This window comes from Falco naumanni, chromosome 2 (genome assembly GCF_017639655.2).
Source record: "Falco naumanni isolate bFalNau1 chromosome 2, bFalNau1.pat, whole genome shotgun sequence".
NCBI lineage: Eukaryota > Metazoa > Chordata > Aves > Falconiformes > Falconidae > Falco > Falco naumanni.
In genome coordinates this window covers 32,855,219-32,865,255 of record NC_054055.1, presented here as the reverse complement: position 1 = coordinate 32,865,255, position 10,037 = coordinate 32,855,219, and positions in this window count along the sequence as shown.

The window sequence follows — 10,037 nt, the reverse complement described above, 5'->3', positions numbered from 1 at the left end:
GATCATTAAAAATATAACTCTGACTTTCACATCGTGTTTGGATAGCCCAGCCATGGCTTATTACTGTGTGATCAATACACAACATCTGGATTCCCAGATGTGGCCAGATTTGGAGACAAGAGCCGGTAATTCAGCCAAAGTTAAATGTGACATTTCCTGATGGTTTTGCATTGGGCCCTGCCCCTTTAAATGTGCACGTGTGTGTGCGTGTGTGCGTGCGCGCGCACATGTGTGCACACCTGTGTCCAAGGAGGTGTGTGTGGACATAGCTGTACAGGCAGGCAGGGAACATTTTTATTGCAAGACTTTTCTCAATTCAGTGCTCCAGCCAGCTGGCAGGTGGCTTAAGGGTGCAGGTAATATGTGTGGTGTAGCGAGACACTCCAAGAGCTCTTCCCTTTGCGTGCAGTGGATAAGGTAGCTGTGAGCGACATACACCCCTGCACTGGTTTTGCACAGCCAGTGGGGAGGAATGTCTTCTCCCACTGCTTACAGAGGAAAAGCCAATGACTGAGGACTGACTGCCTACTGCGTTCCTTGGTTGCGTGGCTACACCCGCGGCATTTTGTACCTGTAAAATACAGACAGGTTTCTAAGCCGACACGCAGGGCTGGGTGTTAGACCAGCTGGAGTGCACAGTGCAGTTGCCTGGTCCGTTCTGGAGCGTGTCCCCCTTGCAGGAAGCACTTGCCACAGCCCAGCTGTGCGTTAGGCAAGCACAGGAAAGGTGTGTGTGCAAGGGGAGTGAAGTGAGGCTTGCAACGGGAAAAACTGCAATGATCTCTGCTTAACAGCACTGTACTATTGCCACATCAGATTTACAAAACTCCTAACAGACTTGCTCCTGCCGTTCCAAGCTTTTGCTTTTTACTCTTATCCGCTCCTTGTTTTGCCCTCTCACTGAGCTCAGCACACTTAGATATTTCTCAGCTATTCCTGTTACCTGCAACAGTTCCATCTCCTATGCCATTTACACCGAGTCACCTCTTGGAGTCCAGCTGAGAAAGCATCTTACACTTCTCACAATGAGAGGAAAACTGTGTTTTCTGCTTTATTGATTGAGGCTGGGAGGAAGGGAGGTTGTAAACAGACACAAGCCACTGCTTTCCTTGGTCTTCCTGCGTGTGAACTGTGCCAAAACCCTCTGGAGGTCAAGGCACAGCTTTCTGGTCAACGTGGAAAACACTCCCCTCTTCATTCCGTTCTTGTCCTCATCTTGGCTCAGGGCAAAGTCCTCAGGCAGTGCACAGGGCATAATTTAAGCGATGTCTTGTTTTTCAGTGTCCAGCTGCCTGTGGCTGAGAAGCCCAGGACCAGGCACAATGACATACCTACTTGTGCAGGCACATTGCTGACCATTAAATACCAGATGGGCCACCTGGGGTTTCTACAAGCAGCTTACAACCATTCACACATAACTAGGAGCTCAAGCTTATGTATAAATTTCACAATTTCCTGCAGCCTCAGCGCATGAACCGCTACATGGTCATATGCCATGCCAGAGCTTCAGTGGCATTTTGGCACCCTCACCGCTCAGCCTCTTAGCAGAGAGGAAGGAGGGGACAAAGATTTTTTTTTTGCAAAAAGCAAGAAATCCCTGGGTCAGCTTTTATTTCACTGGAGTAGGAAGAAATGATTCAGTGTCAGCAACTTTCCTCTTGTTCCTCCTTCCCCTGACTCAGGCAGAACGCTAGAGAGAAGTCCTGTGTAGCCACAGGTTGTCTATTCATTAGACAGGGTTTTGTACAACATCCTTGGTCAGTCAGGATGAGTTAGTGGCAAACAGTAAATACCAGCTCCCCTCTGACCCTGCACGAGCAATGCTTGAGATCATCTATGGCACAGCAGAGTGGTAGGACCAGCAGGTAAGTTTTATGCCACCTGCTGTCAGATTTGGATGATGGGGCTTTTTTGAGAGGTCTGCCCTCAGACACTGGCATGGTTTCAGCATTTGTTTTCCTGGTAAGACCCAGAGCATATAAAAGACTGGAAGCACCTATGGACTCACTGACTTGACAAATAGGGCCCTAAGGACAGTCAGATGCTACAGCACATGTGGTCACAGCCCACCTCTGGAAACAAAGACGTGTCATTTTTTCATGATGCATGGTAAATGGCAATTCTAGATCTAGAGCAGGTATGACTCCCTGGATTATAAAATCTGAGGATTTACAACAAATTCCTTTGAGAAAAAAACCCATGTGCTTGTATTCTGTTCTCAATAGGATGTGGGGAGACAAAGGTGAGTTAGCTCAGTCTTACACCATAAGAAGGAGTTTTTTTCCTGTAAGCTTGACTAGAATTCTGAATTCTTTGGACTAGGAAGTTATGCAGGTGAACAAGGGTCAATGGGAAATGGAGTCATAAGTTGCTGAGAGGTGTTTCAGGCTTCACTGGCAGTCAGGTCAAGTTGGAAGAAAGGATGAGTAGTGAAAATGTACCTGGCAGAGAGCAGTGGAGATTTCAGTCATGGAGTAAGTGAAGTCCCTTAGTAATAGTCAAAGGCTAATTCTTGTGACCAGCACTGGAAAATTACGAGTTCTTCAGGTTGCTCCTCTGGAGAAGGAACAGGGATAGAGAGCAGGGGAGCACTTGGACCTGAGATGAGTGCCCAGAGGAGAGAGTGGCTGGAGGCATTAAGCGGCAGGCACCAAGGTGCACCTTCTTGGCAGGTAAGGTGTGAAGGAAGGAATGCTGAAGGCTCTGGACAACCACTAGTGTCAGATTCTAGAGGAAGAGAGGAGGAAATACTGGAGGAAAAAGGTGTGGCTGTGGAAGCTAGGAACCCTTGGAAAGGTAGGAGCGAACAATGTCTCCGCAAGAACTCGGAGAGGAAAGTATAGGGTGGGATGGCCTGAAGTTTTCCATGGAAGGGAGATGTGGGAAGACCAAAAATGTGAGGAAATTTGCTAGGAAAATATGAGAGTAAGGTCATCATATTCTTTTGGGGAGCACTCATCACAGTCCTGGGACAAGATCATCATTGAGACAGGCCCTGGACCCAGCATCAGAGGCCAGATACAGAACCAGTAGATTGGCTGTGGATCTCCCCATCTACTCTGAAGGTTGACCTGGCGGAGTGTGGAGCGTCATGGCCATCTCCAGCCAGCATCTGCTGGAGCAGCAGTTGTGCACACTTGCTCTGGAAAAGGGGAAGCACATGTGTTAACTAGCCAGAAAGTAATTTTGAAATAGGAAGTGTGTAGGGTATGCTGGTAGTTATTTCTGCTTTCCCTTCTGTCTGTCTGTCTGTCAAATACAGAAACCCTGGGGATCAGGGTCAGGGGGAGACCAGCCTGTCTAACTCCAGTACGGGCCTTGTGCCTGACAGCTGGGGCCTGCTGAAGGAGCCCTACTACAGTGAACAAAGTGCTCTTCAACAAGGAGAGAAAGCTAGGTGTCTTTGAAGATGTTTAGAGTGGAGACCGGGGCAACTAGATTCTCCATGTTATGGAGACTGAGAGAGAAGGTTGATGAGTGGTGCTGTTAACGTGTTGACTCATAAATTGATGAAACATAAATTTTGCTTCACAATGGGGAACAGATAGGGCCTCTTCACCCTTCTCTGTGTATTTCATCCTTCCTGAGAAAGTCTGTCTCCATCACTGTTGTGTCTTTCAAGGTAAGGGAAGAAAGATGTTCCTCTGCTCAGGATTCTGGTCTTGATCTGGCGTGTGCTTCTGTCTGTACCATCAACTTCCCCAGGGCTGTGTCAGCCTCAGCTTGACTGCATTTTGCTATCCACAAAACGATGCAAAACACTTTTCTCCAATTACTCGTCATATCATCTCATCGTATTTTCCTGCTTCAGCGACCTCTCAATCTTTTGCTACACTTCTAGTAGCCTTGGCGCTCTGCTTCAGTCACTGACTCCCAGACTTTTTCCTAGCATGGCACAGCATAACATGCTGGCTGTGTTAGCGCTGTGCTGGCACAGGAAAATGCTGTGAGAGGCACATGGCTATTTCAGCCAGATGTTACTAAGGTCTGATTTAGCTCAGGAACTCCTCTGTTACAGGAGAAGCATGGCTATATTGTCTGTCATGTGTTAGCACATAAACTACTACTCACATTCTTTTGTCTCATCCATGAAATGTGTAGGAGGTCTGGAAACATACCCTATTCCAGTAAAACCATTTCTGCTTTGATTTAGTTTCACCTTCTGAGAACCGAGGGAGGGGGAACTTGATTTATAGTAACTGTTGGACTGAGATGAGAGCACAGTAAAAGGGCTTCCAGTTCCAGGTAAGGCAAATAAATTCTCCTTTCCCACACCACACTCCTTGATGCGCAATAGCAGCATTTCAGTAGTCACTGACTTGCTTTGAAGTGACCACACTAGCACATTCCTTCTGCTTTATGTAAGGTACTGTGATTTCTTCCTGAGAATGCCTCTTGGTGTTGTCTCCTAAGGCAGCAGGGGCAGGTCTTCCCAAGGACTTCTCTGTGCTACTCTACAGCACTTCTTTTCTTCAAGCTGACACCACTCCAATGAATCTGCTTTCCTTTATTTTGCTAACACCTTCCTCAGCGTCATCCTTAGGTTATGGAATAGCAGAAGTATTTTATTTTATTATTTGCTTTATCATAAGGAGCACATCTTATAAAGAAATTCATCTGGGCTGTAAAGAGGTAAAAATGGTTTAGAAAGTGAATAAAACAGCCTTACCACAAGAGGGGCTGGTAACATTGGAAATTTACCTCTTGGCTTCATTTTGCTTCTACGGACAACTGGAAAGGCCTTGACTAAACAGCAGAGAAAGGAATCCAAGAGGAACTGCTGCTGCTACTGCTTGGGGAAGCAAGGCAAGTGAGATCATTTCAGGTAAGTGACACAGGGACAGCGGCAGCAGCTGTCAAAAACCAGCCCGGCTCAGCTCCTACCAAAGGCCACCACCCAAGCAGCTCGGGTGCATCCAGATCCTGCACTGCTCGCAGCATGAGCAACACAGTGCTGGGGCACAAGACAGGCCCTTGAATGAAATTATATTTCCAGCTAAGAGCTGACATTGAAAGATGGTCCACCAGCATAATATCCTGTTCCCTGAACTCTCTCTTATAGCGAGCATCTGTCCATTATTCACGCAGAATTCCCTGTTTTCAAATTCCAGGCAGGTGCAGGCAGGAAACTAGAATCAAGCCACTCAGACTAGGGCAATTTAGACCTGAGGAGCAGGAGACCTCCAGGCAACAGAAAAAATTTTTACTGAAAAGGACCATCAAATTAAGGCCTCTGTAATACTGCAGTGTTTTACTCAGTTCTTCCTTATTCCCGTTTCAGCACTTTCTATGGGATCCAGGCCATTGGTATCTGGCTTCCTTTGCACTGCACCAAGATGCAGGTGCCCACCCCAGGTCCATGGCATGGGCACCGTCACCACAAAAATCCATGCCACAGATATAGCTCCTACAGCTGGACCACATGGTTAATTTGGGATGTAACTCTTGCTGCCGCCTTGTGTCAGATTTCCCTGTCTACGTGGTGATCTGCTCATACCATCTGTGCCGGTGCCGACACAAGTACTCCACAGTATTTCCAGATACTCACCCTTAGGTCCATGAAGGTCACAGAGAACCTGGTTCTTGCTTACCAGAACCAGCTGGGCAATTCCTAACTGCTTATGATTCTTCCATATAAACCAGCTGTTTTTTTCAAGCAGAAGGTGCTTTGGTACTCTTTCCCCTGTGTACCTATCACGTTCAGGGAGGTTCTTTAGCCCCTAAATCTCACTGCTGTCCAGCCCCACCCCTGGAGCAGTTTTTATGAGACTGACACTGAGTTTGGTTTGGTTGCAAAAAAATGCACCTTAAGTGATACACTGAGGGGAAATCTGCATAGTGGAGAGAAAATAAAAATACTTCCTTTTTCTTCTGCCTTAGGACATACTCCATCAAAGGCACCAAAATAACAAACCTTCAGCAATTTGTTGGGGAAAAACAAATTTAGGGAGATGTCGTGATTTTGCAGAAGGTGAGCAATTAGCAGCTAGCAAGCTGCCAACTTTCCTAAGCATACAAGTGGTCACACCAATGACAGCCATAGAGGTTTTTGTAATCAAATCATGGACGTCTACACATGCAAACTCTTAAGACTAAACGTGGCACAATTCTGGGCCGTAACAGCAAATATGGATCAGGAGTTAGCATGGACAGGGAGCCATTCACAACAGGCATGTTGGATTTGGTGACCCCACAGTGAACAAAAGTATCCTGGGCAAGTTTAATTTACTAATAACAGATTTAACCTGCATTATTTTTAATCTAGTCAGAGGTAAAATATTGTCATCTTTTGTAGACAGGATGGATGATTCATTTGATGCAGAGCTTCTTTTACTGCTGCCAGCCTTGCTCAGCTTTTTCCACACACCACTAAAGCGTACGCTACCCAAGCCTTTTCTTGTAAATCTATTCCCTGCCTCTTATTTCCCTCCTTTATGACCTCCTGGTTTTGCAGTCTTTGGAAGACTTCTAAGTCTGCAGTCAAACAGATAGGCAATGTGTGATTAAGCATGGCGCTTACATGTACAAAATAAAAGAGTCCTGTAGCTTTGTTTGGAATCACAAGGAAAGGCCAATAGTCTAGACCAAAGGATACCAATGATTATGTCAATGCTGAACTATATAACTACAATGGATTATTTTAAACAGACAGTTTCAGGTGATTTTCAGAGTATTCAGATTGCTGGCCTAAAAGAAAACTGTATCAAGCAGCAGTCCCAGAGCAAATGTGGGAAAACAGTGGTAAATTTCTTTTAAAAAATGAGAACCAAGAAAATACACACATCAAGAAGTGAAAGATTTCTGCTGAAGGAGTTTGTGTACTCCCTGTGCAAAACCAGACAAAATATCACTTCTCATAAAACACAGATATTTTGTTCTTTTAAAGTGAATGGGTGTGACAGACATCCCTGGAATTATATGGGTCCATAAAACTACTTAATTACTTGAAATACTTGTTTACAGTTGCAACAAGACCTGTATTTGTGAGTCCACGCTACACCTAGCAATTACTATTATTCTACTATTTAAAGTAACAGCTGTGTGATGTATCATGAAAGATCCTGGCTGCAATGCACTGTACAAAGACTTAGCAAAGCACTTCCATCTTCTGACAACTCACAATTGAAACTAAGAGGAAAAAATACAACAAATCAGTATAAAGGACTAACTAGTGGAAAAGGAGGTAAAATTGTTAGCAGCAAGAGTGAGATATTGGTATTGTGTTCCTTTGAAAATCTGCTTCTACGGAAATTACTAATAAAATTGTCTTGATCTGAATCCTGCCTTGGAGTGAGGCAGGCAGTTAACTAGGAACAGGTTTCTCTGCCTCTCATGTCCCTGAGAGTGCTCCTCCAGTAGGGTCCTCAGAGGTGCTCCTCTTGGGTCCACATGGCATCATGGAAACCTAAGAATGAGCACTGGTCCTCATTAAGTGATCAGAAAGATGTGGCAACTCTCTTTCAGGACTCTTCTCACTGTCCTCTGTGAAATGTGTTCAGCTTCCCAGCTAGCAAGCAGCTTATTCTGAATGAGCCCAACTCCTTAGTAAGACAACCTAAGCCTTTGATGCCTTCCCAAGGAATTCAGAGTTCCTGCACATAGGATTTTACTTCCTACAAAGAAGTTCACTGTAGCCATATAGCTTTTGTTTCTTAAAAAGTTCTTGTCTTTGTTCTGCCTCACCTTTTGGTTTAAACTAGAAATGGTCAAACTCAGTACTTATCCAGAGGTATGCTCAGGAAGAGCAGAGTATTCATCTAAGAAGCTTAATGAGTCTCAAGACTTGATTCAAAGAACACAGCAACACCCTAAAGACACCTAGAGGGTTTATAGCACAGAAGTCACCCCTTCCTATCCAAGTCACTTTATCACCAAATAAAGATACAGTGCATGTTTTCAGTTTTATTGTGGTTATCCCAGCAGCTGATAAGAAACTCTCACCTGAGCAACACTGAAAACACATTGCGGCTATAGGTCTAGACACTCACGCCTTGCTTTTCACCAAAGAGGTCCAGTGTAAATGACCTCAGCATGTTTCTGTGGTATCTTGTGCTGATGTGAGTACACAAGAATGTGGTTTTGGTATGACCTTCCTCCAGACCCAACAGTCAAAAGCACCACCCCCTTAAAAGCAGCTAATTGTGGCCTCTGTTACTCCTTCCAACTCGTGACCAACCTGTTGGCACCTCACAGCTCGTTCCTTCTTTCTTTAGCTTCAGCAGCATAACATTTTAACTAGTTTTACTTCGATTATAGGCCTGTTGATCCTCTTGGGTCTTCAGCTTTCTGCCAGCTACTCAAACTCATCAAGGATCTTCTCTTGCTGTGATACACATTGTGGTACACAGCAATAACTAGTCAGGATTAACTGTACGGGTTCTATAGAGACCTGGACTGAACCAAGTGGATGTAAAATATCAACAACTGATGCATGAAACTCACACTCTGACACCCCCCATCCCGCATACCACTACTGTTTAGGGAGACCTTTAACGTTTGTGAAAAGCACAGCCAGAAACCAGATCAGCTCTTCTAAATTCATAAATAATGGAAAAGATTTATTCAGTTGCCCTGTAGGTTATCCCACAGAAGGATTATTCAAGTGAGCTCCTTTGTAAGCAGAAAATCCCTACAGCAAGGCCTTTCATGTGATTCAGTTAGTCGTGCAACCGACTTAAATGAGAATTTACTCTTGCGTAACTTTAGTTATGCAGTCAGCTGCATACACAGGCTCTTTCTCACCACGTCTCACCCTGCATCAGTATCCATTTGGTGATCTTGAGTGAGAGATGATAATCTTGCTTCTAAGCGGTAAGTAGGTAAAGCTGATTTTGGCCACAGAAAAAATAGCTAAGTGGAAGAGTTAGTGAGCTTACTAGTACCGTAAGCATGGAGGTGAACTTACACAGCCCCTGACAGCAGACAGCTGATATTTTCCTTGCTAAAAGTGGAAGCTAGCAAGTGAGGAGAGGAAGAACAATGCACAAAATGAGAACAATAAATTCAAAATACTAAGAGCACCCCATTGGAAAGATCAGAACTTTGGTATGTGCTTTCATGTTCTAGGGTTTCTCTGTTCATTGGTACTTCCTATGTGGCATAAACAGCAAAATGGTTTTACAGGTTCAAGCAGCTGTTCTGGGTTTCTGAAGGCAGGGGCTGCTTCCTCAGCCAGTCCCATCAGAAGTAACCAACCAGGCAGGGAAAGAAAGCTGCTTTCAACTTCCAGCACTTTGCCTTTAGGCAAGGACTCAATCTACAAGCATGAGGGTGGATTTAAACAGGAGCATCTCTCCTACTCACTCGCTGCCTCTCCTCACAGTTTTAAGTGCTCTGGAAATTCCGGAGTTGTGTACTGGGTGTAGGTGGCAAAGTGTTGACAGTGGGGGGTTGCAGGGTAGCCTCTGTGTGAAGAGGCTGGGACTGCCCCACGCCAGACACAACTGCTTCCAGCCAGCTCCAATGGACCGACTGCAGGACACCGCTGAGCCCCTCAGCCAAGATGGTGGCACATCTGAGAAAATGTATTTAAGAAAGGGCAAAACACCACATAGGCAGAGGATGGGGGGAGGGGAAGTGAGAAACAGCAGTATAACCACCAAGGTCGGTGAAGAAGGAGAGGGAAGAGGTGTTCCAGGCACCAAAGCAGAAATTCCCCTGCAGCCCATGGAAAGGACCTTACTGAAGCCTGTGGCTATTTCCTGAAGGAACTACATGTCCTGGAGAGCTCATGGAGAAGCAGGTTTATCCTGAAGGACTGCAGCCCAAAGACAGGAAGAGCCCACACTGGGGCAGGGGAACAGCATGAGAAGGAAGGAGCAGAAGAGAGGAGCTGTTATGGACGGACCACAACCCCCATTCCCCATCCCCCTGCATCACTTGAGGCAGGGGCAAAGGTAGAAGAGTTGGGAATGAAGAAGTGAAGATTGAGCCTGGGAAAAGGGGTGGTTGAGGTAGGGGAAAATTGTTTTAGTGTTTTTTTTCTCGCCACCCTACTCAATTTCAAATCTGCAATAAATTTATTTTTCCCCAATTTG